This window comes from Anolis carolinensis, chromosome 5, assembly GCF_035594765.1.
Source record: "Anolis carolinensis isolate JA03-04 chromosome 5, rAnoCar3.1.pri, whole genome shotgun sequence".
Lineage (NCBI taxonomy): Eukaryota > Metazoa > Chordata > Lepidosauria > Squamata > Dactyloidae > Anolis > Anolis carolinensis.
In genome coordinates, this window is record NC_085845.1 from 87,706,117 (window position 1) to 87,733,532 (window position 27,416).

Consider the following 27,416-nt stretch of genomic DNA (forward strand, 5'->3'; position numbering starts at 1 on the left):
AACAATTTTTTGACATGATAAACCTGGGTAAATGGGATGGTGGTCCCTCTAGGTTAAGGGTGTTGCTGTTGAGCACCAGGTCTGTGAACTGAAAACCGGCAATCATCCAGGATTTAATCCTGGATGAGATTGAAGACCTGGCATACATAACAGAGATCTGGTTGGATGACGCTGGAGGGAATTAATCTCTTCCAGCTTTGTCCACCGGGCTACTCTGTGCAACAACAGTCTAGACCTGGAGGGTGGGGAGGTGGGGCCACAGTGGTCTACTGGGATTCCATCTTTCTGACCTGGTGCCCCATCCCACAGTCAACCACATTTGAGTGTGTCCATCTAAGGGCAGGTAAACGGGACAGAATAGGGATACTGTTAGCGTACCGACCACTTTGCTGCACTATTGCCTTCCTGCCTGAGTTAGCCAGGATGATCTCGGGCCTGGTGTTGGAGTACCAACAGCTTAAAGTGCTAGGGGACTTCAATGTCCATGCAAAGGCCACCCTGTCAGGAGTGGCTCAGGACTTCATGGCAACCATGGAGCTGTCCCAATTAGTTTCTGGCTCTACTCACAGAGCTGGGCACACACTAGATTTGGTGTTCTGTCAGGGATGGGAGGAAGATGGCAGTGTGGAGGAACTGTCTACAGTTCTTTTGCCATGGAATGACCACTACCTGATCAGGTTTAGACTTACTGTGCCCCCTAACTTCTGCAGGGGTAGAGGACCAATTAAAATGCTCTGCCCCAGCAGCCTTATGGACAGATTCCTGAAGGCTCTTGGAGAATTTCCTACCACCTTGGTAGGTGATCCTGTCAATGCTCTGGCCATTATCTGGAATGGGGGGATGACTAGGGCAATAGACAAGATTGCCACAGAATGTCTTCTCCCACATAGCAGAGCTAAATCAGCTCCTTAGTTCAACGAGAAGCTGGCAGCGATGAAGTGTGTGAGACGGGGACTAGAGCATGTGTGGTGTTCAACTCGTAGCGAATCAGACTGAACATGGGTATGTGTCTATACAAGGACCTATTCCATGGCAGTGGAGGCCACAAAGAAATATTTCATTATGGCCAACATTGCATCTGCAAGGAACCATCCAGCCAAACTGTTTCAAACAATCAGAGGTTTGTTAAATCCCACCCTGCAAGACAGGATCTCTGACCATTCGGCAGCTCACTGTGAAGCATTTGCTGGGTTCTTTGAGGATAAAGTCGCTCTGATCCATTCCAACCTGGACACTAGTTTGACTGCAGTGCCTGTTGATGTAACTCAATCATCTGTTTGTCCAGTTTTAATGGATTCGTTTCAATTGGTGCAACCCGAGGGTGTGGACAAGATCCTTGGAGAGACAAGAGCAACCACATGCATCCTGGACTCTTGCCCATCCTGGCTGATAAAGCAGGCCACAGGAGGTTTGATGGAGAAGGTGTGGGTTAATGCCTCCTTGTAAGAAGGCAAGATTCCAGTGAGCCTAAAGGAGGCTGTGATAAAACAACTGTTGAAAAACCCATCACCACTCAATTTAACAACCTTTGGCCAGTTCCCAGTCTCCCCTTTTTGAGCAAAGTCTTGAAACTTGTGGTTGCCTTGCAATTTCAGGTATTCTTAGAAGAAGCAGATTATCTAGATCTGTCACAGTCTGGCTTCAGACCGGGTCATGGAACCAAGATAGCCTTGGTCTCCTTAGTGCAGTGGTTCTCAACCTGTGTGTCTCCAGGTGTTTTGGCTTACAACTCCCAGAAATCCCAGCCAGTTTATCAACTGTTAGGATTTCTGGGAGTTGAAGGCTAAAACATCTAGGGACATACAGGTTGAAAGCCACTGCCTTAGTGATCAGCACAGGGAATGTGACAGGGGGAGTGTGTTTCTGTTGGTTCTCTTGGACCTCTCAGCAGCCTTTGAGTTTTGCAGTTCGATGTCATCTGTAAGCAGATGACATCCATCTCTATCACTCATTTCCATCTACTGCTAAGGAGGCTGTCTAGGTCCTGAACTGGTGCCTTGCAGCTGTAATGATATGGTTGAGGGTGAGCAAATTGAAATTGAATCCAGACAGGACAGAGATACTCCTGGTCAGTCAAAAGGTCAAACAGGATATAGGGTTACAGCCTGTGCTGAATGGGGTTACACATCCCTAGAAATCATAGATTCGCAGCTTGGGAGTCCTCTTGGATTCATCACTGAGCCTGGAACCCCAGATTTCCATGGTAATCAGGAGTGCTCTACATGGGGTTGTCTTTGAAGATTGTTCAGAAGCTCCAAGTTGTACAATGGGGGGCAGCCAGATTGCTCACTGGAGCACACAACTCCACTGGCTACCAATTTGCTACTAGTGAGCACAATTCAAAGTGCTGGTTTTAGCCTATAAAGCGCAAATAGTTCTTGCCCAGCTTGCCTGTTTGAACGTATTAAGATCTTCAGGGGAGGCCTGCTCTTGGTTCACAATTGTGACTGGTGGGGACGAGGGACAGGGTTTTCTCAGTGGTGTGGAACTTCCTTCCCAGTGACATTAGATCGGCTTCTTCCCTCCTGACCTTCAGAAAGAAAGTTAAAACTTGGCTTTGGAATGAAGCATTTGGAGAGTAGTTACAGTGCAATGCGCAGCTACCAAGTCAAGGTGATTGGCTCTTGGACTATGATTTCAGGATTATGTGCTATGTTTTAACAGTTTATTTAAATTGATTAGATGTATTGTTTTAATGATTTTAATGCATAATATAATTGTACTTTATTTTTTATGTTGTAATGTGTCATTGAATTGTTGTCAATTCGAAAGCTGCTCTAAGTCCCCTTTGGGGTTGAGACAGAGGGGGATAAAAGTACAGTAAATACAATAAATAATTGATTTAGTGTTTTTCTTTAGCTTTACACTAATTTTTGATATTAGCAGTTCAGCGTATTCTGCAATCTGTTCATGGTCTTGTTTTTTTCAGGGAGAATGGAGCTTCTCCACTATCTACTTCAATTATATAGTCTAAGTCTATTAAATTCAGATCTTAGCAGTTGGGTGGTCTCAATGTATACTTTGTCTCTTTGGTTGCCTAATTCATTTGGCTCACATTTTCTGAATCTTTCTTTGATGCTCGAACAAATTTTCCTAGAATGCTTTGTTCTGTTCCATGATTGCCACATTCTTAATTATTTATTGAATTGATACCCAGCCAAGCTTCTGTTCCAATACACAGTAAGTGATGTCTGTATTTCACACTATATTCTTAATCTCTGTGTTGAAAGACAGAGGCATGGTAATGTGTTGCGTCCTGGACAATGTCCCAGATTCTTAGGGAAATCTAAGTATTGCCTAACCTGGCTGCAAAGACTTTGTAGATTAGTGTGGAAAGAGTTTGATGAAACCATATGTTGAATTATAACCTTGTTGTGTCTTTTAGTTCATTTCTTTTAAAAAAAAAACAAACAAAAGGAGAAAAAAATGACTAATATACTGTGAAAAAAATCTGGCTGCTTGCTTTGCTTTGTGGCACAATTCTCATTGGTGTGTAGTTCTGGTATGTGCTCTCCACAAGCTTCCTAGCTAAAACTCAGTTATGAGTGTATCTGCCATGTAAGCTGATATTATGATTTTCCACTCTGCCTGGGATGGGCAACCTGTGATCTTCCAAGACTATGTGAGCCACTATCTGGAGGACTATAATTGTTCTAGTCTAAATATTTGTATGTGCATAGTGGTTGTAGCTGGTTTTGTTGCTTTTTAAGTTTCTTATAATGTTGGAAGAATCAAAATTTAAATGGTTCCCCACTGGTGGTTATAATACTGAACAGGGTCAGAGCTCAACTTACACTTTATGAATCTATACTGACCATATAATGCAATTTGATCTGCATTAAATAGTCAGTGTAGATGGGGTCTCAGTGGGTTGTTATTGTTCATTTTCCCTCAAACCCCCCAAAATCTCACTAGACTTGGCATATTTTTGTTCTAGCAAAGTTCTGAATGAAACTGAATGTGCTACGGAACTTTGGATAACTGTATAGCTGATGCGAATCATCTTTGAGATGCAATTTGCTTTATTTTCAAGATTATGATCTACATGCCATAAAAACCAAAACTGAAACACCTTCCAATATAGATCAAACATTCACACTGATAAAACGTTTGATGTGAAACAATACAGCCCTTTCTTTTGGGATTTTGGGCTCTTGTCCAAAATCTTTACTTTCACATTTACAACATGTGTCGGTGCAGGTATGTGGCAACAAAGTTGCACAGAGGTTGCCCAATTATATTGAAACTATGGGTTTAGGTTGGGCTCCAGTTCAATTAATACCCTATTCAATTAATAAACAAATCCTTCCAAGAAAACCCAGAGACAGGTTCCTCTTAATGTTGCAAGAAGTCCGAAATAACTTCAAGGTCAGGGTTGGGCACCTGTGGAATTTCAAGTGGTTTTGGACTGAATCTTCCAGCATTCCTCACCATTAGCTGATGTGAGTTACAACTCAATAATTACTGTCAGACAATGTGTTTCCTCATCCCTGTTGCAGGTGGTAACTCTTTAAGCAAGGGCCTATTTGTGCCTGATTCTGGTGAAGATAAAGGATAACCAATTTTCCTGGCCTTTCTAACTAAATTCAGAGGAATTGATGCGTCTATCTGGGAATGGAAGATGCTAACTTTTGCAGCTATCCTAAGAGCACTGGATCCTGTCTTGGAAGCTAAGCATATCCCCCCCTTGGTTAGTACTTCGATGGGAAACTGCCAACAAATCTGAGGTACTGTAGGCTATATTTCAGAGGAAGAGACTGGCAAATCACCTCTTTGCAATCCTTGTCTAAGAAAACCTTATGAATTTCATGTAGTTGCCATAGTCCAAAAGGTTTCCCCTGACATTAAGTCCAGTCATATTCGACTCTGGGGGTTGGTGCTCATCTCCATTTCTAAGCCGAAAAGCCGGCATTGTCCGTAGACACCTCCAAGGTCATGTGGCCGGCATGACTGCATGGAGCGCCGTTACCTTCCTGCCAACAGATCACTTGAAAGCATATAGATAGAAGAAAAGGTGTTTCACTTTAGTCTGTGCCTGTCGTTGGTGTCATTTTTCAGTGAACATTTATGATATAAGTTTACTTGGTTGATGGTGAATGGAAAAATAGAAGGAAATGAGCAATGACAACAATAGTATTTTCCTATATTTAAGCTCTTGTTTGTTTTGGGGGTTTTTTTTGGAAGGGGGGGGGAGTTTTATATTTCTCTGAGATAGGTTTCTGTTGTATGCCCAGAAGAAAGTACCTATATACTCATATATAAGTCTAGAAATTGTAGTTAAGCAATCAACCCAAAAATTTGGGTCGACTTATCCATATGACACTGCGAGTAATATATCTTAATTCTTATTTTTTTTTAAAGGAAAGCTCCCCTTATCTGAGTACCATGGCAAAAGGCAAGGGCTTAGTCAGCCATTGGGGAACCTAAAAGAAACATCGAACCTCTGAACTCTTTTTGCCATGGTGCCACTTCCAGCCTTTTGGATGCTTGGGTGGGGAAATGGTAGTGATGGCCAAGGGTGGCTGGCTCCCTGAATTTGCATTGGTGCCTTTCCCGCTCCACAAAATAACCCTCAATTTATCCACAGATCACATCAGAATCCATAAATTTGCCTCAAAACCTCTCCTCAATTTATACATGAGGTTGATTTATACTTAAGTAGCAAGGAAACAAGATCTTTCCTGTACGAGACTTTTCTCCTGCAGCTTTTTTCCCTAGATGCTTTCAATATGGCTATTAATTGCATTATATTAATATGGGCATGCCAAGGCCTCTCCTAGTGATTTAATTAGGATGATTAATAAAATTGAGGCCTCTGCTCAGCCACATCTAATGTATTGCTTGGCTGCTTCTAAGTTATTGCTCTTCTGTTGACTACATACCATGTGTTAGTAATGTTGGAGAAGTTCTGACAGAAGCTCCACTTGTAGAATGTAGAAAATGCCTTGGATGTTGAGGAAGTGGCAGTGCTAATCAAAGAAAACCTGGCCCCAAATGACAACACGTTTTAGTCAAAAGTTTCATTCTGTTTCCAAGTTTGAACAAACAATATTATTTCTACTGTTTCATTTACTGAAAGAACAATGCATTTTTAATCCATAAACCTAGCAAAACATTTTTAGTAATATTACAAAATTTACATTTACAGTAGAGTCTTGCTTATCCAACGTAAATGGGCCGGCAGAACGTTGGATAAGTGAATACAGTAGAGTCTCACTTATCCAAGCCTCGCTTATCCAAGTTTCTGGATTATCCAAGCCATTTTTGTAGTCAATGTTTTCAATATATTGTGATATTTTGGTGCTGAATTCGTAAATACAGTAATTACAACATAACATTACTGCGTATTCAACTGCTTTTTCTGTCAATTTTTTTGTAAAACATGATGTTTTGGTGGTTAATTTGTAAAATCATAACCTAATTTGATGTTTAATAGGCTTTTCCTTATTCCTTCTTATTATCCAAAATATTCGCTTATCCAAGCTTCTGCCAGCCCGTTTAGCTTGGATAAGTGAGACTCTACTGTATGTTGGATAAAAAGGAGAGATTAAGGAAAAGCCTATTAAACATTAAATTAGGTTATGATTTTACAAACTAAGCACCAAAACATCATGTTATACAACAAATTTGACAGAAAAAGTAGTTCAATACGGAGTAATGCTATGTAGTAATGATAGTATTTACGAATTTAGCACCAAAATATCACAATGTATTGAAAATATTGACTACAAAAATGCTTTGGATAATCCAGAACGTTGGATAAGTGAGACTCTACTGTAATTCTTTTTGAATTAATATGAAAATATTTGTCTCTAATCTTTGCTTTCTGACAAGTCCAGTGCCATTTTTTAAAATAAATAAATAAATCCTTCTTATATTCTCATCATTGGTTTAAAATGTGCTCAACATTTTGACAGCTTATTTAGATTTACATCATCTTATATATGTTTTGTTTTAAATGACAGTACAGAATAAAATTTAGATTTTTGAACCACATTTTTCCCATTCACCAATTTGAACATTGTGCCCACCTTATCATGTAATTGGTTTCCTGGTTTGTCCTCTGATTCTATTTTCAAAAGGCATTTATACTCATCATTACACAGCTCTAAAAAAAACTAATTTTCTCCACCTTCTATGGCCAAATCTTTGTTATCTTGAATATGATAAATCTATTCGTTCATTACATATAAGTAAACCAGTTAAGAAAACCAATCTTTGTTTTCCATAAGTAGCATTTCAACTGTCTTGTTCAAAATACAAGGTTCAAAGATCATCATTAAACAACAATCTCCTATTTTTATCCCATTCTGTAGTGAGATGGCTAATGCTATGTTTGTATTTCTAGCAGTCATACAAGAGCCTCCCTGCAGCAGAAAATTCCAGGGAAGTACTAGAAACTTGAGGAGAGGTAGGGCTCTGAGAATGGCACAGTGTGTTAAAGCACTGAGCTGCTGAACTTGCAGACCAAAAGGTCCCAGGTTCAAATCCCGGGAGCAGAATGAGCGCCCGCTGTTAGCCCCAGCTCCTGCCAACCTAGCAGTTCGAAAACATGCAAATGTGAGTAGATCAATAGGTACTGCTCCAGTGGGAAGGTAATGGCGCTCCATGCAGTCATGCAGTCATGACCTTGGAGATGTCTATGGACAACACCAGCTCTTCAGCCTAAAAATGGAGATGAGCACCAACCCCTAGAGTCGGTCACAACTGGACTTAATGTCAGGGGAAACCTTTACCTTTACTATCATAGATGGGAGCAGGACAGATAACTTAAGAGGATGAGTCAGAGGGAAAGGTTTCCCTACTAAATTTCTTTAACCCTATTTATTGATCTATCAATTCTCATCACGAGGGCAATTTTTGTATAGAGCATTGTTGAAATTCTAATGCAAGAGAGTTCCGGATTTTGAATTTTTTGGAGGGGTTCCAATATCTGTATTTGCATATACAGTGTGAATTAGGGTTGGGGAAAGGTATTAGACATACATCCAGCACCTGCTTATCCCCCAACCCACTCCAAAGAGCCCTTGTTTCAGCACTGCCAGAAAATCTACACAGGAAATAGAAGAGGGGAGGACTCCTGTTTCCACAAGTCCACTCACCCAAGACTTTTAGATGCTTCCCACTCACTCTCTTCCCTCTTGAATTAACAGAATACTGCTATTCATAATTGTTACTTCCAGATATTTAATCTGCCTTTTCCACCACTTATTCACAGAGATGCAAACATTGTTGTTATGTAACAGCTGCTGGATATAGCCCTCTCTGCTGAGTTTCCCTACTCTTTTCTGGCGTGGGAGGAAACAGGAAGCAAGCGACTCTAGAATTGGGAGGAATATTCAAATCTGTTTCAGAACTAGTAGAAAAACAGTGAAAAAGGCTTCAGGAGGACTCTGGATACTCAAAAAGCCTGTTTTCATCCATCTTAAGTGAGTAAATATTATTTCCATGCATCTGTGTTTCATTGTTGCAAAAATGCATTGGAATCACTGTTTACAATCATAGTGATGAATGCCAAAAGGAAACCGAACAACTCAAAACCTAAAGTAAACAAGAAGATAGTTACAAAAGATTTTCCTTGGTGACTAAACAGGAAGAGAGAAGCAGTGGCCCACTTGACAAGCATTTACTGGATGAGTAAAGGTTATTGGAGTACAAACAACAAGAATTTTAGATATTTCTTCTAGAGTACAGAAGCTGTCAAATGGAGATGAAAAGATAATAAATGCCTTACCATGCCTTTTGGTGTAACTTTCATGTTTCACATATATTTAAGCCTACGTTGCTAAAAGGAATGGTAAGATGAGCAACTCTAGTAATTGAAAAGTATGTGTATTATGAAGGAAATTAACATTAAAATATATGTTTGGAGAAGCAGACATATGAGAACTGTCCTAGTGATCCCTGCTTGCAAAAATGTGTGCAGCATGAAATATTTCATGTAAGAGCATATATCTGAAAATTTCCCACGAGTGCATTTGAATTTTTAGGCAGACTTTAAGAAAGTTTCAGGCTGGTATAGAAATTGTATGCAGGGAAATTAAGGCTTTACAGGTGCCTTAAAGAAAATAACAAACCTATCCCTATAAAAATGGTGGGTGTGGTGGGAGAAGCAACTGGGGGAAATGGCAGAATATATTGATATTTCTACACATGTTGCAGAAGAGAGTTATTGAACAGAAGGGTGAATAATGATGTTTTATATCACTGGATCTAAAATGTGTGGAATATGCAAACTATATGCACACTTGTGAAGACACAATCATGTAGACTGTTCCTTCTGCTTCCTCCTGCCTATCTGATTTATTTATTTCATGTCAAATCATCGCATACATAAATAAGATCACAAGCAGCTAAATAGTTTTAGACCAAAAACAGACAACAGCGACTGCATTGTCTGTAGCTTTAAACAGTTCCTCCTCTGTGCATGAGACAGGGCATTGTGGGCAAGCATACAGATGCTGAGTTGTTTGTTCTGCTCCACAGTCGCACAAGGTGGAGGATTTTTCTAGGTAGTGCCATTTTGCCAGGTTGTCTTTTGATCTGCCAGCTCCACTTCTGAGTCTGTTCAGGGGCTTTCAAGTTGCCCATTTCGGTTTTCCCCTAGAGGAAAACCCTCATGGGAGGCCATCCAGTTGGAATTTCCTAATTTTTCTGCCCAAAGGGATATTCTTGCTGTTGCTGGAGGAACATTTAGAAGAGTGATGGTTCTCATAAAACTTTTCCTTGATTTAAGTCTACTGGGAGGAGGCTGATAGCCATACAGTGGGTGGCTTTCACCGTGTTCAACCTTATTTCTCTCACAATTGGCAGCAACTTCCCATTGCACATAAGGGGGGGGGGGGGTGCAATGCCAGCTAGCTTACAGATGTCAGATGAGGTCCTAAGTAGCCTCTCAAGTATTGAGCAATGCATTGCTGATACAACAGCATCAATAATGTTTGGCATGTATAGCAATTTGTATTTCATTACAAAAATAGAGCGGTGATACATTGGAATAAAGTTCAGTAGACCTTAAGCACTGCATTTTATGCTGCAGAAAATCTATTTCTTCTTGCTTGGTGACCCCTGATCATCTCCCCATTCTTTCTGAATGGCTTTTGTGGGAGGCACCAAGCCAGGTAAGCCACTTATGGTTGGAGTCAAAGTAGATGGAGATGCTGAATCTGACACAACCAAAAATGCGACATATGCAGACATAACTGAAAGTACAGTAGAGTCTCACTTATCCAAGCCTCGCTTATCCAAGCTTCTGGATAATCCAAGCCATTTTTGTAGTCAATGTTTTCAATATATCGTGATATTTTGGTGCTAAATTTGTAAATACAGTAATTACAACATAACATTACTGTGTATTGAACTACTTTTTCTGTCAATTTTGTTGTATAACATGATGTTTTGGCACTTAATTTGTAAAATCATAACCTAATTTGATGTTTAATAGGCTTTTCCTTAATCCCTCCTTATTATCCAAGATATTCGCTTATCCAAGCTTCTGCCGGCCCGTTTAGATTGGATAAGTGAGACTCTACTGTATGTCTCTATTAGGATGCCAGTAACAGTGCAATGACCCTAATGCTGAACTAAAACTGAACAGAGATAGACAATGAAAATAAGCACCATTTACATATCTGTATTGGCATAATTTTACATCCTTGTTGTCAACCCGAGAAGGAAGGTCCAGGCAAAGTTCAAATACAATATTTCAGAAAGTGTATTGTCCTTGGTGATGATAACATATGTATAGATAACTCATGTGAAAAGATACTGAAAGAAATCAACATAGATTGCAGTTTCTCCTCTTATCCACCCTGTCAAAGGTTATTATGCAGATCCTAGCAACAGATTTATTGGGAAAGTTAGCTCAGTTCAATTGAAATAATTGATCAGAAACATAGGTACATATCCTAACTAACTCATACATTCCATTTGATCACAATTGGAGTCTTCCTCAAAACAAAATTCCTGATGGAGACAATTCAGTATGTGTAGCTTTAATCAAAACAATTTTATGTTGATTTAGGTTGATGAGTGTAAAACAACTTATATTGGAAAATGAGATTTGTTTATTTTTGTCTAAGACTGGATTCATTAGGCCTCAATGAGAAGAAATCTGTCTGCTCAAGGCCACTTTAATGAATGATCCTGTTTTTGTTGTCCAAAAACTAATAGGTTTTAAGGAAGATCTTTTGTATCCTGTACTTCAGCCTGAATTCATTCAGGACAGCTAATCAATCCACTAATGTCTTTATTTCATGGGGCAGGCGAAACAGCATTGCAACCAGACAGTCATGATGCATGTGCATTTCGCTGTTGGTCTTCCTTCTTCCCCCACTATTGAGAGGAAAACCTGTCAATAGTTTGCAGTCCCACAAAATTTCTATCATCTACCTTGTGTGATGGGTTCCTTCTGCTACTTTGTTGACATGTTGTGAGTAAAACCACATCAAGGACTGGCATTTTTCTCTTTCCCTCTCCTTGCTATTTCTAAACTAGCTGTTTTCCTTTTCTATTATAATTTACTGTTATATTTGGAGTTTTGGTTTTAAAAATTTGAATTTGCACAATTGTGCTTAAAAAAAGTAACAGCAATAGTGTGATGGAGAAGTTGCAAGTATGTGTGGAAGGATGATTGCATGAACTTGAAATAGGCAAATCTGTCCAACTGTGCTAATGAAGAAAAGCACTATCACTGGTTTTCAACTCTGGGCATATCCTATATCAATGACAATCAAACTGTAGTGGAATAGTGGGTTTGTTCAATAAAATCTTAATATAAAGCTTGGAAATCAGAGCCGGCCCTACGTATTTTTCAAGTGTAGGTGAACAGAATTTTGCCCCCCCCAAACCAATCACTGAAAAATAAAAGCATTTAAAATTAAGCACCAAAACATCATGTTTTACAACAAATCAACAGAAAAAGTAGTCTCGACTGCACCCCCGTATGTTTTGTGTCCGAAGCGACCGCTTAATTCGCCTCATTGTTGGACCGGCTCTGCTGGAAATATAAGGTCTGGGGGAGGGGGGGCACCTATCATATCTCAACTATGTTAGCTGGGGGAACTAGTATCTTACAACATCTGAAGGCCACAAATTGTCCACTTCCAAAATAAAATAAAAATAGTTAAAAAGTACTGTAAATACTCAAAGATAAGCTGAGTTTTTCAGCCCTTTTTTGGGTCTGAAAAAGCTTCCCTTGGCTTATAATGGGGTAGAGCCGGGCAGCAGAGCCTGATACATTTCCCTCTCCTCTTCCCCTCCCTTAACAGTGTTCTTTCTTTTCCAAAGCCTCACTTAGGAATGTTTTGAAAAGAGAAAGGAGAGGGAGAGAAGCCATTGCAAGCCAGGAAGAAGAAAAAGATTGCATGGGTGGAAGGGGAAGAAAAAGAGAGACTCTTGCAAATCTGCAGGATTTATTATTATTACCATAACTAGCCGTACCCAGCCATGCGTTGTTGTGGCCTATAGTAATAATTTTGTTCTTCTTTTCCCTTTTTGACCTCTCTCCTCCTCCCCCTCTTAGTAATGATGATGATGATTTTCCTTCCTCTCCCTTCCCTTCTTTCCCTTCTCTTTCTTTTCTTAATTTCTCTCTATCTTTTCCCCCTTCCTTCCCTTTCTCCTTTCCTTCATTCCTTCCTTCTTTCCTTTCTCTTCAGATCTTCATTTTCCTTCTTTCCCCCTTCCTTCCTTCTTTCCTTCCCTCTCCCTTCCCTTCATTCTCTTCCCTTTCTCCTTCCCTTCATTCCTTTCCCTTTCTAGTTAAAGCACTGGCTGCTGGCTCCACACATGGGAAAAGGGCATTGTATTCTCTTCCCCCACCCTCGATACTTCCCCCTTTTCTTTCCTCCCTTGGAGGGAAGGGCAAAGGCAACCAGGGTCCCCAGGTTTGCACCTGCTTGGCAGTGGTTTTTCCTGGGAGGTGTGTATGTTTGCATATGTGTGCATGTGTGTGTATGTGTTGATGGCTTCTCTAATCCTCTGCTTGTCCCCCTCCTTTGAGGAGATGGCAGGAGCAGCTCAGCTGGGGGAAGAAAAGGTTTCAATGGAAAACAATCCCTTCTTCCTCACTGCCTTGCCTCCCCTCCTCCCTTTCTTCTTCGGCCCTCCTGCGCAAGAGAGGCCTGGCCATTGCATCTGGGGATGTGGGACAGGCTCCCTTTTCCTTATACATATCTGCTCTCCCTCTCATAAGGATGAAAGAGCCTTTTCCCTGGAGGCAGGGCATGGGAGAGGAAAAGGGTTTGTGTTTTGGGCCTCTGGTTCTCCGGGCTCCCTCCTTGGCCCCAGCTGCCTTTGGGGTCAGCTTCGAGTGGGGAGATCCTGCAGGTGAGGATCCTTGGGGCTGGGCTGAGGTGTTGGGAGATACCTGTCCACAGCCTGGAGATGACACTGCGCTCCCAGCTCCGTATGCGCACACGCACTTGCCGCACACGTTTTCCTTCCCTCCCAAGGGGGGACAGTTATACGACTTTCTGTGGGATGACATGCATGACTCTTCTGAATTCCCTCACCATTCCCTCCCTCTGTCAAGTGGCCCTTATCTCAGCTGTTTGTTTTTTTTCTCACACAAAGGGGGGCGAGGCAGGGGAAACGTTCTAGCACATGTGCTCTAATGTCTTTTAGGTTGTTGGGCTTTTTAAGTCTGTACCACTGGGTTTTTTGTGTTTATAAGAGTGATGGTCGCTCGTTGGTCTGATAGGTGTATTGTGGTTTTTTAGTTATGTTGGTCCCAGTAATGAACATTACATTTTTTTTCCTATAGATTACAAGAACTCTTTGAGTCAAAAACAGAGGGAAGGAGGGATAGGAGATATATTTCATTTCCTCCTTGTTTGCATTGCTCTCTTTCAAACCAACCTAATTTCCTGTTTTTTGTGTATTTAAATATATTAACTTTATATGTGCATTTTTGTTCAATTGGAAGTGTTCACTGGCATTTACAAGCCTTATAGATCTATAATCATAGAATCGTAGAATTCTAGAGTTGGAAGAGATCTCATGAGCCATTCAGTACAACCGCCTGCCAAGAAGCAGGAAAATCGCATTCAAATCACTCCTGATAGATGGCCAATCTAGCCTCTGCTTAAAAGCCTCCAAAGAAGAAGTCTCCACCACACTCTGGGGCAGAGAGTTCCACTGCTGAACAGCTCTCACAGTGAGGAAGCTCTTCCTAATGTTCAGGTGGAATCGCCTTCCCTGTAGTTTGAAGCTATTGTTCCTCATTCTAGTTTCAAGGGCAGCAGAAAACAAGCTTGCTCCCTCCCCTCTATGACTTCCCCTCACATATGTATACATGGCCATCATATCTCCTCTCAGCCCTTCTCTTCTGCAAGCTAAACATGCCTGGCTCTTTAAGCTGCTCCTCATAGGGCTTGTTCTCCAGACCCTTGATCATTTTAGTCGTCCTTCTCTGGACACATTCCAGCTTATCAACATTTCCCTTAAATTGTGGTATCTAGAATTGCACACAGTATTCCAGGTGTGGTCTGACCAAGACAGAATAGAAGGGGTAGTATAGATTTAAACATTATACTCCTGATTTTCCTAGGTGGGGAGAGGCGGGCAGGCAACCAGGCATACCCCACCCACCCCCACCCTACTTACAGAGCAGAAATAGGCACTTCCATCTTCTCCCACCGCTGAAACAAGAATTGAGAGAAGGGTGGCCAGAATCTTGGCCAGTATTATATTCTTACTTTCCCTTCACTGGAAGGGAGCAAAGAGCCCTCCTCTCCCCTCAGGTATGAGCAGAAAAAGCAATTATAGTATCAGTGTAGACGTGTCCTGTTTCTAAAAGAATAAACAGGTTAATACTAAACAAGCCTTCCTAGGAAGAAAATTCTAAGGGTGTGGTGCTGTCACGAAGCAGTATTCTCAGTAGCTATTTGCCTACTGAAGGTGAGGATGCCCAGAGATAGGTCCAGAAGAAGACATTCATATACTTTTAGCATTACCTAAATGTGTTAATCCCTCCCACTAAAAAAAATCTGAAAAATTGATACAGGGAATAATGCGGCCATTAAAGCTAAATGCTATTTTTGGTTCTCTTCGTGCATACAAAATAAAATAGCATTCTCTTCCTAGAAACTAGTATTTGTCCTTGCCTCTTTCCTATATCCTGTTAAAAATTCCCTTCTGTCATGTGTTTCCTATCTCATAGAAAATGACTTTGGAGCTTATCCCATAGCTTCTTGTAAACTATTAAATTGTAATAAACTCAGCAAATTATTTCAGACAATTTCCAAAGAGTATCATAACAAAAGGGATGGGTATCTAGCTCAATATCTAAAATTGGGGGGATACCACCATCAGTACTAGTGGAGTGCAAGGTAGTTCTCTATGTAGTGCTGTAAAACAGCCTTTCAAATTGGCATTCCTGACCAATGAATTCAATCCCAGTAAATCAGTAAATGCAGTTTTGCTTTTAGTCTATACTCTCTGTAACTTGTGACCTTCCTTGCAACTGTGGTGAGTTATGAACTGCCAAATCCCAATGAGCTGGTGCTTGTTTGGGTCACTCTACAAACACCTGATGGATAACAGACAAGGTTGAAGTGACCCTCTGGCAAGCGACAGTCCACTGAGATTTGGCAACACATAATGCTGCCTTAGGAATGTCACATGTTTGACTGAGCATTCAGAATTCTTTAGAAAATTCTGGAGATAATTCTGCTGAACATTACATTTTTGAAAAGTTTCAGTTGTGATATGACTTTTGGTCTGTCTCATTAGTAAGGACCAAGCAGCCATATTTTAAGTACATATTGAATATCACTTATCCAAAATGTTTGGGACCAGACCTGTTTGGATTTTGAATATTCTTTTGGCTTTTGGAATATTTGCATATACATTATCAGATGTCATGGCTATTTGACCCAAGTCTAAAAACAGCATTCATTTATATTTCATATAAAACTTATACACATTGCTTGATGGTATTTTTATACACAATACTTTAATACCTTTGTTTATTAAACAAAGTTTAATTGAAGCATAAGGAAGTAAATGAGTCATATCATCACTAATGTATCAATATCTCATAATTTCATATTTCTGGATAAGGTGTCAGTATCTCAGCTTTTCAAATTTCTGGATAAAGGATAATCAAGATGTATTCTAAGAAAAAATACTATTTCCTATGAGACTTAAATGAGAGAAGCTCTCATTTAAGCTCTCACCACATCAACACTCCACTCCAGTCCCATAGCTTTGAAAATAATCAAACTGGTTATGTACTAATGAGTTATCTCTTTTTTCATCTTCTAGAATTAGATTGAATATTAACTGGTTACCTAATAGACATTCAATGTCACAACACGTACATAATTACTTACTTTTAAATATGTTTTGCTAACTCTTATTACTATTTCTTGAGCAAGGTTTGCTGGCAAATTCACTAGTCTTGTGATGTGGTAGACAATAGATGTGCACAGATTTCATTTCCCCCATTTCCTCCATTTCCTTCAGTACCTTCGGTACTTTGGGAACAGGTAATGGTAAAGGCCCACCTGGTACGAAAACCCACCTGACATGAAAGCAAGCCAGAGCCAATCTCAACTCCTCCTCCCCTGTTCAACATCACAGTTTAAGCTTTTTTATTTATTGATTCTTTTTATTTAGTGGGATTGACTGGGAGTTGGGGACCTGAGGGACGGTGGGGTGGATGGGGTGTGCAAGCATATGTTTGGGGGCTTGGAGATGGAGAGTCACCCTTTTAACTTATTTTTCATCTTCCCTTTCTCTTCTTCAAAAAATACTTCTAAAAGGTAATAATTATTAATAATACCCTGTTTCCCCAAAAATAAAACATCCCCAGAAAATAAGACCTAATAGAGGTTTTGCTGAATTGCTAAATATAAGGCCTCCCCCTGATGTCCGTAGCGCCAGCTTCCAAATTGATTTGAACCCGCAGTGGAGAGTTCCGCAGATCCATCACCAAAGGAACAGAGCGGGACCGCAGCAGACTATTATTAAAAGATCTTTTTTTCTTCACTTTCCCCTTCCCTGAACTATGTAACAAATCCCCCCAATAAAAGTAGCATTCATTTTTAACAGTAACACTCTCTATCTGGTTATTTTGTGTCTTTCCCTGACTCCTTCTTTTGCACGCAATCCCCCCCCCCTCTCTCTCTCTCTAACCCGTCCGACCTTTAAACTCTGGCTGAGGCTTCCCCACCATAGGTTAATACGGCGGACGATACAAATTGGCTCATATCTTTATCAAAATTACCCCTAGCACGCTCTTCTTTTAGTTCTAACCCTTCCTAAGGCTCCTGACCCAAGGACCACCAGCGGAACCAAAATCGGTCCAGTTCTCGGCACCTCATCAGCTGACTGTCAAACGGAACCGACTGCTCTTTTCAAGCCAGACTGCTCTTTTCCAGCCTTATCCCAGACTTTCCTCTCCCCGCGACCCGCGGGATGGTTTTAAGAGATCACTGGTCCCTTTCTGTGAACTGTGGATGGGGGATCGCTCTCCCGCTGGGGAGACATAGTTCTCCAAGGACCTTCACCCTCTCTACAGCTGCCAGGAGGGTGCCTGGACGGGCGCCCTCCACGTTTCATTCACATCTTCATTATTTTATGAATGAGAAGAACACTCTTCCCCAGACCTACCCCTGAACTTATGAAATCCTATACTTCCAAAGACTGCAACTCACATGTACCTCTTCCCCATGCTATTTCTATGAATTCCTTCCACCACAGATGAACTCTTTTCCCAATGTATCCGTGAATTTTCATATTCTATGTACCTGGACACCCTCATGAATCACTGTTATATGAATTTCTAATCGTTGGGCTAACTTCATGAATTGTAAAATCATGCTGCTAAAACTCCACTTTTATGAATTTCCATGCTGAGTTCTCCAGATGTTATGAACTTCGTTCTTATCAAATATTTTCAATTGTTTATATCATTCATGATTCCCCTTTATGCAATGTAACTCACTTTTATGGATTCTCCCTTATTTCCATGAAATCTATCTGTCTGCCTATATGTATTTGTACTCTTTGGGATCCCCGGAAAATATGTATTTTTCCCAGCATGGTTTATATTCCAACTTTATTTTATTTTTTCATTTTATTTCATATAATTGTCAAGTCATGAAATCAAATAGGAAATATTTTGAACTCAACCTGAACCCCAGAACCTATCCCATTTCCTATGACCCAAAACAAAAGGATAATCTGCCACCGCTAAACCCAATCAAATTCAGATTGCATGGACAATATAGGGCTTGAGTCGCCGAATTCGGAGTGTTGACCTAAAGGTGATTCGCCCCAAGGCAAACATTGTCATATCTCACCCAAAGGAAAATCCAGGACACCTCAGGAAGGCGCCCTGCAGAGCCTGTCAGTATGGCTCATCACCACCCATCTTTGCTTCCACCTCTGACACCCCGAGGCATATCTAAAATCTGTATACGTGACAGAAACCCGGACACCCTTGATTGCTGCCATTAATCCCTTTAGAAATCGGTCTAGCAGAACTTAATCCGACAGTTCCTGCCCTGTCACCCCATTGTTTCAATAACTCCCGCCTTCTCTTTCCTGATTGGCCCGAGTAGAGACAAAAGGCAGCTTCCTATTGGGCCAACGGAGCAAGGCGGGAAACGAAAGCCCGCCTCGTTCAACCTTCTAGCCTATCAATGATCAGATGGGCGGGGGAGCGGGGCGGGAAATTCAAAGGGCTGTCAGACTGAAATTTTGTATAAATATGGCTTTATTTTGATTATATGGGACCCTAGTAGACCGAATGATCGCTACTAGAGTCCTCTTCAGCTGAATTGCTCAATAAAGACTCCTTGGCGGATTTTCCTTCAACTTTGGCGGACCTTCTTCATTTCGGCTTCAGGTTGTATTGCGGCTCATATTTTCCTATTGGCTCCGCCAAGGTCCGTTCTCTCAGGACCGGATCGGGTCTCTCCTTAAGGGCCCGATCCCCTAAAACGCGGTCGACAACACCCCGAAAGTAAGACCTAGCAAAGTTGTTGTTTTTTTGTTTGTTTGTTTTTTTGGAAGCATGACTGCCAAACAGAACACCAGAGCATGCAGGATCGGTAAATGTACGTTCTATAGATTGTTGTACATGGAAATAATGGCAGTAACAAGAAATCCTTGATAAGATTCAGTTTGTTTGGTTATGTTGGTTTGTGATGGCAACTACTGTACAGTATATAATAAATGTTCATTTTTTTTATTCAACAATTAATGTGAATTCTTCCTCATGGAAAACTAAGACATCCCCAGAAAATAAGACCTAGCACATCTTTGGGAGCAAAAATTAATATAAGACACTGTCTTATTTTTGGGGAAACACGGTAGTAATCCCAAAAAAACAAAAAGAAGTCTCTCTCTCCTCTAGAGTAGAAAGTAGAAACAGTTTTAAGAAAGCAAAACCCTATGCAGAAAGGAGATTGCAGCTTTGAGAGCAAGTGAGGGGATTTTAAAGATACTCCAGGAAGGATAGGTCTACTGAGCTACAGGTTAAGGATCGCTCTTCTTTCCCTGGGCCTCCTTAAAATGCCTCTTGGAAATCTGTGTAGCTTCTGCTGCTGTTGAGAGGAAGCACACACATCTTAAAAAGGATTAAACCCAGTCTCCTCTCCAAAGGGTCGAGGATCCAGAAAGACTGGTATCTTAACTCTGATGTTTTTAATCCAGGTCTTAATGAAAGATATAAGAACAAACAATCCCAGAAAGAGTGGTATCTTAAACCCTCCCAGGTCCCACTTCCTCCTCCTTCACCACCAACATTTCGCAGTAGCAACAGCCAGGCTTTCAGTTGTGTGAGCAGAAAGGGGGGGGGACCAAGGCTAAGTGCAGTCAAGGGCCAAGGAGCTCCCCCCTCCATCCCTCAACCTCTCTCTCCGGGAACTGGATCCAGCACTACAGGAGCCCTCTCAAAACCAAGGCCTGCTCTGCCTCTCCTCTACAGTAGAACAGCTTTAAGAAGCATTAAACCCAGTATCCTCTCTATAAAGGGAAAGGATCCAGAAAGAATGGTAACTTCAGTGCTTTTTAAAATCCGGGTTTTAATGAAGGATATGGAAGTGAAGGCCCCCCCCATAATAGGCTGGATATATTACTTTCTTAACCTCATTGCTGCCAATGGGCCGAGAAGAATGGATGTGGAATGAAAACTCCAATTCGTCAGCATGCCCATTTTGGGGAGGCACTGGAAAATGGATATGGAGGGCTTCTGGTATTTGGCAAGCAGAAATGGATAGTGATTCATCCGAATGCACAACCCTAACAGACAAGAGATTTATCTTGCTGTGCATCCCAAGAGGAAAAGTACACTTGGAAAGTACTGGATTATTACTGGACATGGCAGTGATTGAAACTGGAATTCCTGTCTCTCATGTGCAAAACCGTGTTGTAAAAGCTTCCTGGAGGGGTAGAGGATGAAATTATTTGCTAATAGTGCAAGAAAAGCCATTTCTGTTAACATTAACAATGAATTCAATAAACAATGACTTTATTTTCCTTTTCCACTGAACATTAATTGTGACCCCTAATGATCCAGACAAAGTTTGTATGTGCATTTTTCATGGATCCTTTCTGTATTCTTGGATGGCAGGGAGTTTGACAAGACAAGACTTTATTCTATAAAACTATGATTCTTATTCATTTCTTTATGCATCCCTCGGGCCCGCAGTTGTTATAGCATCTCTTGACTCTTCCAGAGTCTTTCCTGAAGTTGCCTTTTCATTTTGGGTGGTCTGTGTAGTTCAAGGGTTTGAAGGCAGAAAACGGAGCACAATTGGTAATTTTTCCTATAAGCAAGCCAATGTATACTGTACTTTTGAACCAAAACTCCACTCTTTAGATATTTTGCTTTACGACTCCACAAATACACACAGCAATGTGTATCTTAATGAAATGTGTGCACCAGTCTTCATATATTGAGTGAGACAGAACACAGATAAGTATTTTATTCAGAGTGGTAAATGCTTCCAAAAGGTATGTATAACTAGAAAAGTGTCTGGAAGAATGTGTTTAATGTGTGTGTGTGTGTGTGTGTGTGTGTGGTGGGAGGGAGTGTATGTGTTTCATGCAGCATTTGTTTCTTTTACATTTCTTGATCAAAACATGGATTGAAACAGACAAGGAACTGGAGAAAGGAGAAATTCAGGAAAACTGAGATTCATAAATCTTTCCATCTCTACTCCAACCTACTCAAACAGTAGCAATTAAGATTCTCAGATTTTGAGAAACAAGCAGAGTCATCGGGCACCTAGATCTAGGAATCATAGAATCACAGAAATGACACAAAACCCATCAGAAAGTATATGTCACTTCCAGTAATTGGTACCAGGCAGAATTGTAGGATGCTATTCCTAATCAGGAGCCTGGCAAGGAGCCTCATTGAGTTCTGTCTGCAGTTGCTGAGATGCGTAGTGATTGATGAAATGCTGTGAATTTCATTTCATTTTTATTTATGTTTAAAGCCCTTGATTGTGTGTGTTAATATTTTGTCCTTTGGTGAAAGGACTTTATATACTGACACTCATTTGCATTATTATCTCCTACCTCCAAGGTCAGGGCAGTGGCAGTTGGGATAGATTAAAGGTCATTCATCTGCATCTTGATCCAGACATAATGGTACTGTGCCTACCACTTTTTCTTTCCCTTCAGGCTAGGGCAGTGGCAGTTGGAATGAAGGAAGGGCCTTTCACCTACTTACAGACTTATGTATGATGGGGCTCTGCTTGACTCTTCTTTTCCTCTTTCAAGGACAGTGCAATGGGCTGTGGTCTTTGGGCTTATTTAATTAGACTGTTATTGGTCCTATGGTTAGGAAGAACATGGATATGTCCTTATACACTTACATAGGTAAAAGGTTTCCCCTGATGTTAAGTCCAGTCGTGACTGACTCTTGGGGTTGGTGCTCATCTCCATTTCTAAGCCAAAGAGCCGGCATTGTCCATAGACATCTCCAGGTCATGTGGCCGGCCTGACTGCATGGAGCGCTGTTACCTTCCCGCTGGAGCGGTACCTATTGATCTACTCACATTGGCATGTTTTCAAACTGCTAGGTTGGCAGGAGCTGGAGCTAACAGCGGCCGCTCACTCCGCTCCCGGGGATTGAACCTGGGACCTTTCGGTCTCCAGCTCAGTGCTTTAACGCACTTATATAGGTAAAAGGTTTTCCCCTGATGTTAAGTCCAATCGTGACCGAATCTGGGGGTTGGTGCTCATCTCAATTTCTAAGCCAAAGAGCCGGCGTTGTCCATAGACATCTCCAAAGTCATGTGGCCGGCATGACTGCATGGAGCGCCGTTACCTTCCCGCCGGAGAGGTACCTATTGATCTACTCACATTTGCATGTTTTCGAACTGCTAGGTTGGCAGGAGCTGGGGCTAAAAGCGGGCCCTCATTCCGCTCCCGGGATTTGAACCTGGGACCTTTTGGTCCACAAGTTCAGCAGCTCAGCGCTTTAACACACTGTGCCACCAGGGGGCCCCAATACACTTACATAGGGTGATGCAAAAACATTCCTTCTGTTTTAGTTTACATTTTTACATATTGTGGCACTAGATTGTTGAGCAATTAATGATGCTATGATTAAAAATGCAGATCTGAATATTTTGCTTAGAGAGTCTGCCTATTTGGAATCCCTTTCCTTTCCTGCAAATGATGCATCTCTGTGTGTGTGCTTTTGCTGGAAACAGGATTAACAAATTGCCAATTCAAACTTTTTGCATAAGCTGTGGAATATATGAAAGTACGAGTGGACAGGAAAGGAGAAAAGAGTTGGTAGGGTATAATGCACAAAACGCTAATTGGAGCAAAGAGCTGGATATGTCACTAGAAATACAAACAGACACAGTGGAGCCAAGGGATCCTGCTGCTCTGTGATCTTGAAACGTGTCTTGTTGTCATGGCCAGAGGGTGCTTCAGGACATTCTCAAAAGCGTGGCTGTAACCACTGCTTCCTGAGTGGGAGTGTCGACTGTTTGGGAGCAGATGCATAATTACAGGGAGGGTCTGTCTGTGACACCACAAGTGAACTACAAGACCGTAAGGTCTGGAGCAGCCAGTTTACTACACTTTCATCTCTCTCCCCATATATGATTTCTTAAAAATGCAGAAATCTAAGCATATTAATTTTAAAAACCCTATTGCAAAGCTTCAGTTCTATTTGTGCTTTTCCAAGTGCTCAAAGAATGAAAGGACTAGCAGGCCATCCCGGATGAAAGAGAAGTTGCAGGGTTGCTTCACAGAGGCAATTTACATGTGGCTTTGTCTTCTCCCTTCTTTTCTCATACAATGTGAGTTCATGTCCATCGCAGGATCTAATCGTTTGGCAGATACTAATCAGGTGAGTAGTTAGCAAAGGTGTTGTTGCCTCACCCAGCTCATCTAGTCTGAGCAGATATCTCTCCTTTGTTGTTACTTTGCACTTCCTTTGCACAACTCAAATGGACTGAAAACTAGTCATACTGCATCTGCCTCCTTGGAAGAAGCAACTGCTCCAAAGTTTTCTCCTGTGTGGAATTGGAAAAAGGAAGCAGATGGTGAAAGGTCTTTCTGGTGGGTTATATTATGCAATCTCTGTTTGTGTGTGTATGTGTGCATGAGAGAGTGAGTAAGTGCAGTCAGAATTTTTTTTTTTTTTAAAAAGTATTGAAGGAAGGAGTTTGGAAAACAGTGGTGACATCATTTTGGAAAAGGGAAAATGAGGTGAGCTACACAAAGTGGCGTGTGAAGTGGTGAACTAGCTGAGCTATTAAAAAAAATGAAAAATGGAAGTCACAGATAAATATGAAATGCCTCTTAGTATTTGAGTACCTGGAAACAATCAGCTACGTATAAAGGAAATCTAGAATGCTTTGCATGATAGATTTGGTAATGGGATACCAGGGTTTAAATCCCTGCTCCACATTGGAAGTCCACTGGATGGCCTTGGGAAAGTCATACATATCTCAGACCAAATATAGCCAAACAATCTGGTGATATTAATTTTAGGGTTTGCATAATTCAGGAATAACTTTTAGGACTTTATTGAATGAACCTGCTGTTCTATCACAGGCATGCTATCATTGATAGTAAATACATACTGGGTTGAGCATCTTTGATATTGCATTTTTCTTCAGTTGCCAATTTATCATTCTGTGATTATAATTCTGTCAGTTTATGCATGCCTTCATAGCCTGCTCTTCCCTAATATCTGAGTTCTATGGTTTTTTATTTTATTTTAATTTTAGAGCCATTTAATAATTCCAACTTAAAAAAAAGGGAAACATAACTTTTAGGACTTTATTGCACGAACCTGCTGTTCTACCACAGTCATGCTATCATTGATAGTAAATACATACTGGGTTGAGCATCTTTGATACTGCATTTTTCTTCAGTTGCCAATTTATCATTCTGTGATTATAATTCTGTCAGTTTATGCATGCCTTCATAGCCTGCTCTCCCCTACTATCTGAGTTCTATGTTTTTTTATTTTATTTTAATTTTAGAGCCATTTAATAATTCCAACTTAAAAAAAGGGAAACATAATTGTAAAAAAAACACAAAACAAAATAAACAGAATACAGCTTAGAATAGTAACGGTCATCAAGCTAGCACAAAAGCATTGCAAAATGGTAGGTTATAGGAATGTTGTGGGATTGGGAGTTATTGATGGGTTTTAGCCATCAATAGTTAGGGAAATGGGAATCACAGGGAGGAGGCAAATTGGCAGTGGGATGCGCATGTCATCGTGCATTAGGAACCATCACCAAAGCTATAGTTCTGGTTTGCTTACCTTGTGCCATGAAGTCCAAAGGCACAAATAACAATAACAACAATATACTAGGCCAGGGGTCCCCAAACTAAGGCCCGGGGCCCGGATGCGGCCCATCGAAGCCATTTATTTGGCCCCCACGGCTCAAGGGCAGAAGGGAGTTGGGCAAAATGACCCAAGGGGCCTCTTAACAACCATTATTATTATTATTATTATTATTATTATTATTATTATTATTATTATTATTAACATTGAGGCTGGGTGGACATCTGTCAGGGGCACTACTAATGGCTTTTGGTGCACAAAGGCAGAAGGGGATTGGACTAAATGGTCCAAGGGGTCTCTTCCAACCCTCTTTATTGTTGTTGTTATTATTAACATTGAGGCTGGGTGGCCATCTGTCAGGGATGCTTTGCTTGTGCTTTTGGTGCACAAAGGCAGAAGGGGATTGGACTAAATGGCCCAAGGGGTCTCTTCCAACCCTCTTTTTTATTATTGTTGTTATTATTATTATTATTACTATTATTAATTATTATTGCTTGGTGGCCAACTATAGTCCGGCCCTCCAATGGTCCGAAGGATCATGAACTGGCTCCCTGTTTAAAAAGTTTGGGGACCCCTGTGCAAGGCCTTAATGTGGAGGATGGGGGAAAGAGAAAAAATATATAATTTTTATAAACATGATGAAAAGGGACAAATATTCTGATCTTTGACACAAAGCTATGGTACTTTGGTGCTTACATTGAAATTTCTTATAAAATTATTACTTCACCCAATTTCAGAAAAGGAAATTAAAGCTCTGCCAGAACTATTTTAAGGGGTGACGACTTCACAACCTGTTTGGCTTCTGAGAGAAGGTCTATACAAGATACATAGCAAAATATGCATAATTGGTTCACCTGAGGTCATCATTTCATTCATCTGCAGAGCTTGTTTTGTTGTACTGGAAACAAGGAATGAAAGAATGAATATATTATACATATTTTGCCTTCCTTTGCTTTTTATACTGTTCACTCCTTTTCAGATGCAAGTTTAATCCATCCCATTCCACAGCAATTAGTGGATTATTGTTGTTTTTCCCCCAAAAAATCTGCATGGAAATTCATGTCTGTGAGGCATTTTGACTCTCTGGAGAAATAATGCTATAAGAACTAAAATCTGCATGGATGTATGTTTTCATAGGCGTAGCCTCCAAAACTATGAGTTTGTGTCTGAGGAGTGATACTGTTTTTAAATGTGTGTGAGAGAAATGCAGGGAATATACAGAAATGAATGCACAATAATCTTAATAGAGAATTGAAAAACACCAATGGATATTTCGGTTTATTTTGTGTATCCATTTTAGAGATGTAAATTTTCTCAGTGCATTAAAATAAAATAGTAAAATACATTCCTTGACTTAAAATATGTTTCTTGAAAAGTCAGATCAGGATACAGTGGCAGAAACCTTGATTACATTCTGTTCTACATGGGGCTGACTCTGGAATTGGTTTGGAAAGTTCAGAAGCTCCTAAATGCTGCATTCAAGCTGTTAATAGGGGCTGGCTAGAGGATACAATGGAGCCCCAGTGGTGAAGTGGGTTAAAGCACTGAGCTGCTGAACTTACAGATCGAAAGTTCCCAGGTTCAAATCCTGGGAGCGGAGTGAGCGGCCGCTGTTAGCTCCAGCTTCTGCCAACCTAGCAGTTCGAAAACATGCCAATGTGAGTAGATCAATAGGTACTGCTCCGACGGGAAGGTAACAGCGCTCCATGCAGTCATGCCGGCCACATGACCTTGGAGGTGTCTATGGACATCGCCGGCTCTTCGGCTTAGAAATGGAGATGAGCACCAACCCCCAGAGTCAGACATGACTGGACTTAATGTCAGGGGAAACCTTTACCTTTACCTAGAGGATACAATGACTCCCTCCTCCTTGAAACAGTTTCACTGGTTACTCAACCATTTCAAAGCGACCCAGTGTTTTTTAAAAAAATCTGGGTTTCAGCTGCATGAAGTGGCTTACTCTGGATTAAATCACATTAACCTGTGTGCACTTATGGAAACACCAGGCTAATGTGATTCCCACACTGCATTATATAGGAGTGTAGATGGGGCCTATGATTACTGATTAAGAAAGAAATGGAGAAATGAAGAGATAATTAATTTATCCACAAAAATGCTTGTTCTCAAACCAGTCCTGGTACCAAATTGGGATTCATCTAGGTGATTTCATTTGAATATCCTGAAAATTTGACTGTCCTGAGAATTCCATGAAAAAACATGATCGTTCATTTGTAAAGCTTTTTTGGAAAACACACTACTGAATTGCTTTTACTGGGTCTTTGGGAGCATTGCCTGTTACATTAATTTTTTTGACCACATACTGAAGAGGTTGTCAATTTGTGACTCTGTAAATGTTGGATCTTCAGCCCTCATCAGCTCTAGCTAGCACAACAAATAGTGTGGGATGTCAGAAGTTGCCATTTAAAAAAAAAAATCAGTAAAATACTGAAACTTGAATTACTATGAAAAAGTTCCCTAATGAGATGTGTATTTAATAGATTTTATCAGGAGCCTCCGGTGGCCTAGGGGATAAAAGCCTTGTGACTTGAAGGTTGGGTTGCTGACCTGAAGGCTGCCAGGTTCGAATCCCACCTGGGGATGAGCTCCCTCTATAAGCTCCAGCTCCATG

The 27,416-nt window shown here is 40.8% G+C and overlaps 1 protein-coding gene across 5 annotated transcripts in view; it reads left to right on the top strand.

Annotated features, from left to right (window-relative positions):
• cd36 (CD36 molecule (CD36 blood group)) overlaps positions 1 to 27,416 on the top strand; it is a 122,902-nt gene that overhangs the window by 44,505 nt on the left and 50,981 nt on the right. The window contains exon 1 of one of the 5 annotated variants that reach the window (XM_008111514.3): positions 8,250 to 8,429. The exons of the other annotated variants lie outside the window; for them this stretch is intronic. The gene's annotated coding sequence lies outside the window, so the exon portion shown is untranslated. Of the gene's footprint in view, positions 1 to 8,249; positions 8,430 to 27,416 lie in introns of those variants that run through there. 5 annotated transcript variants of the gene reach the window in all.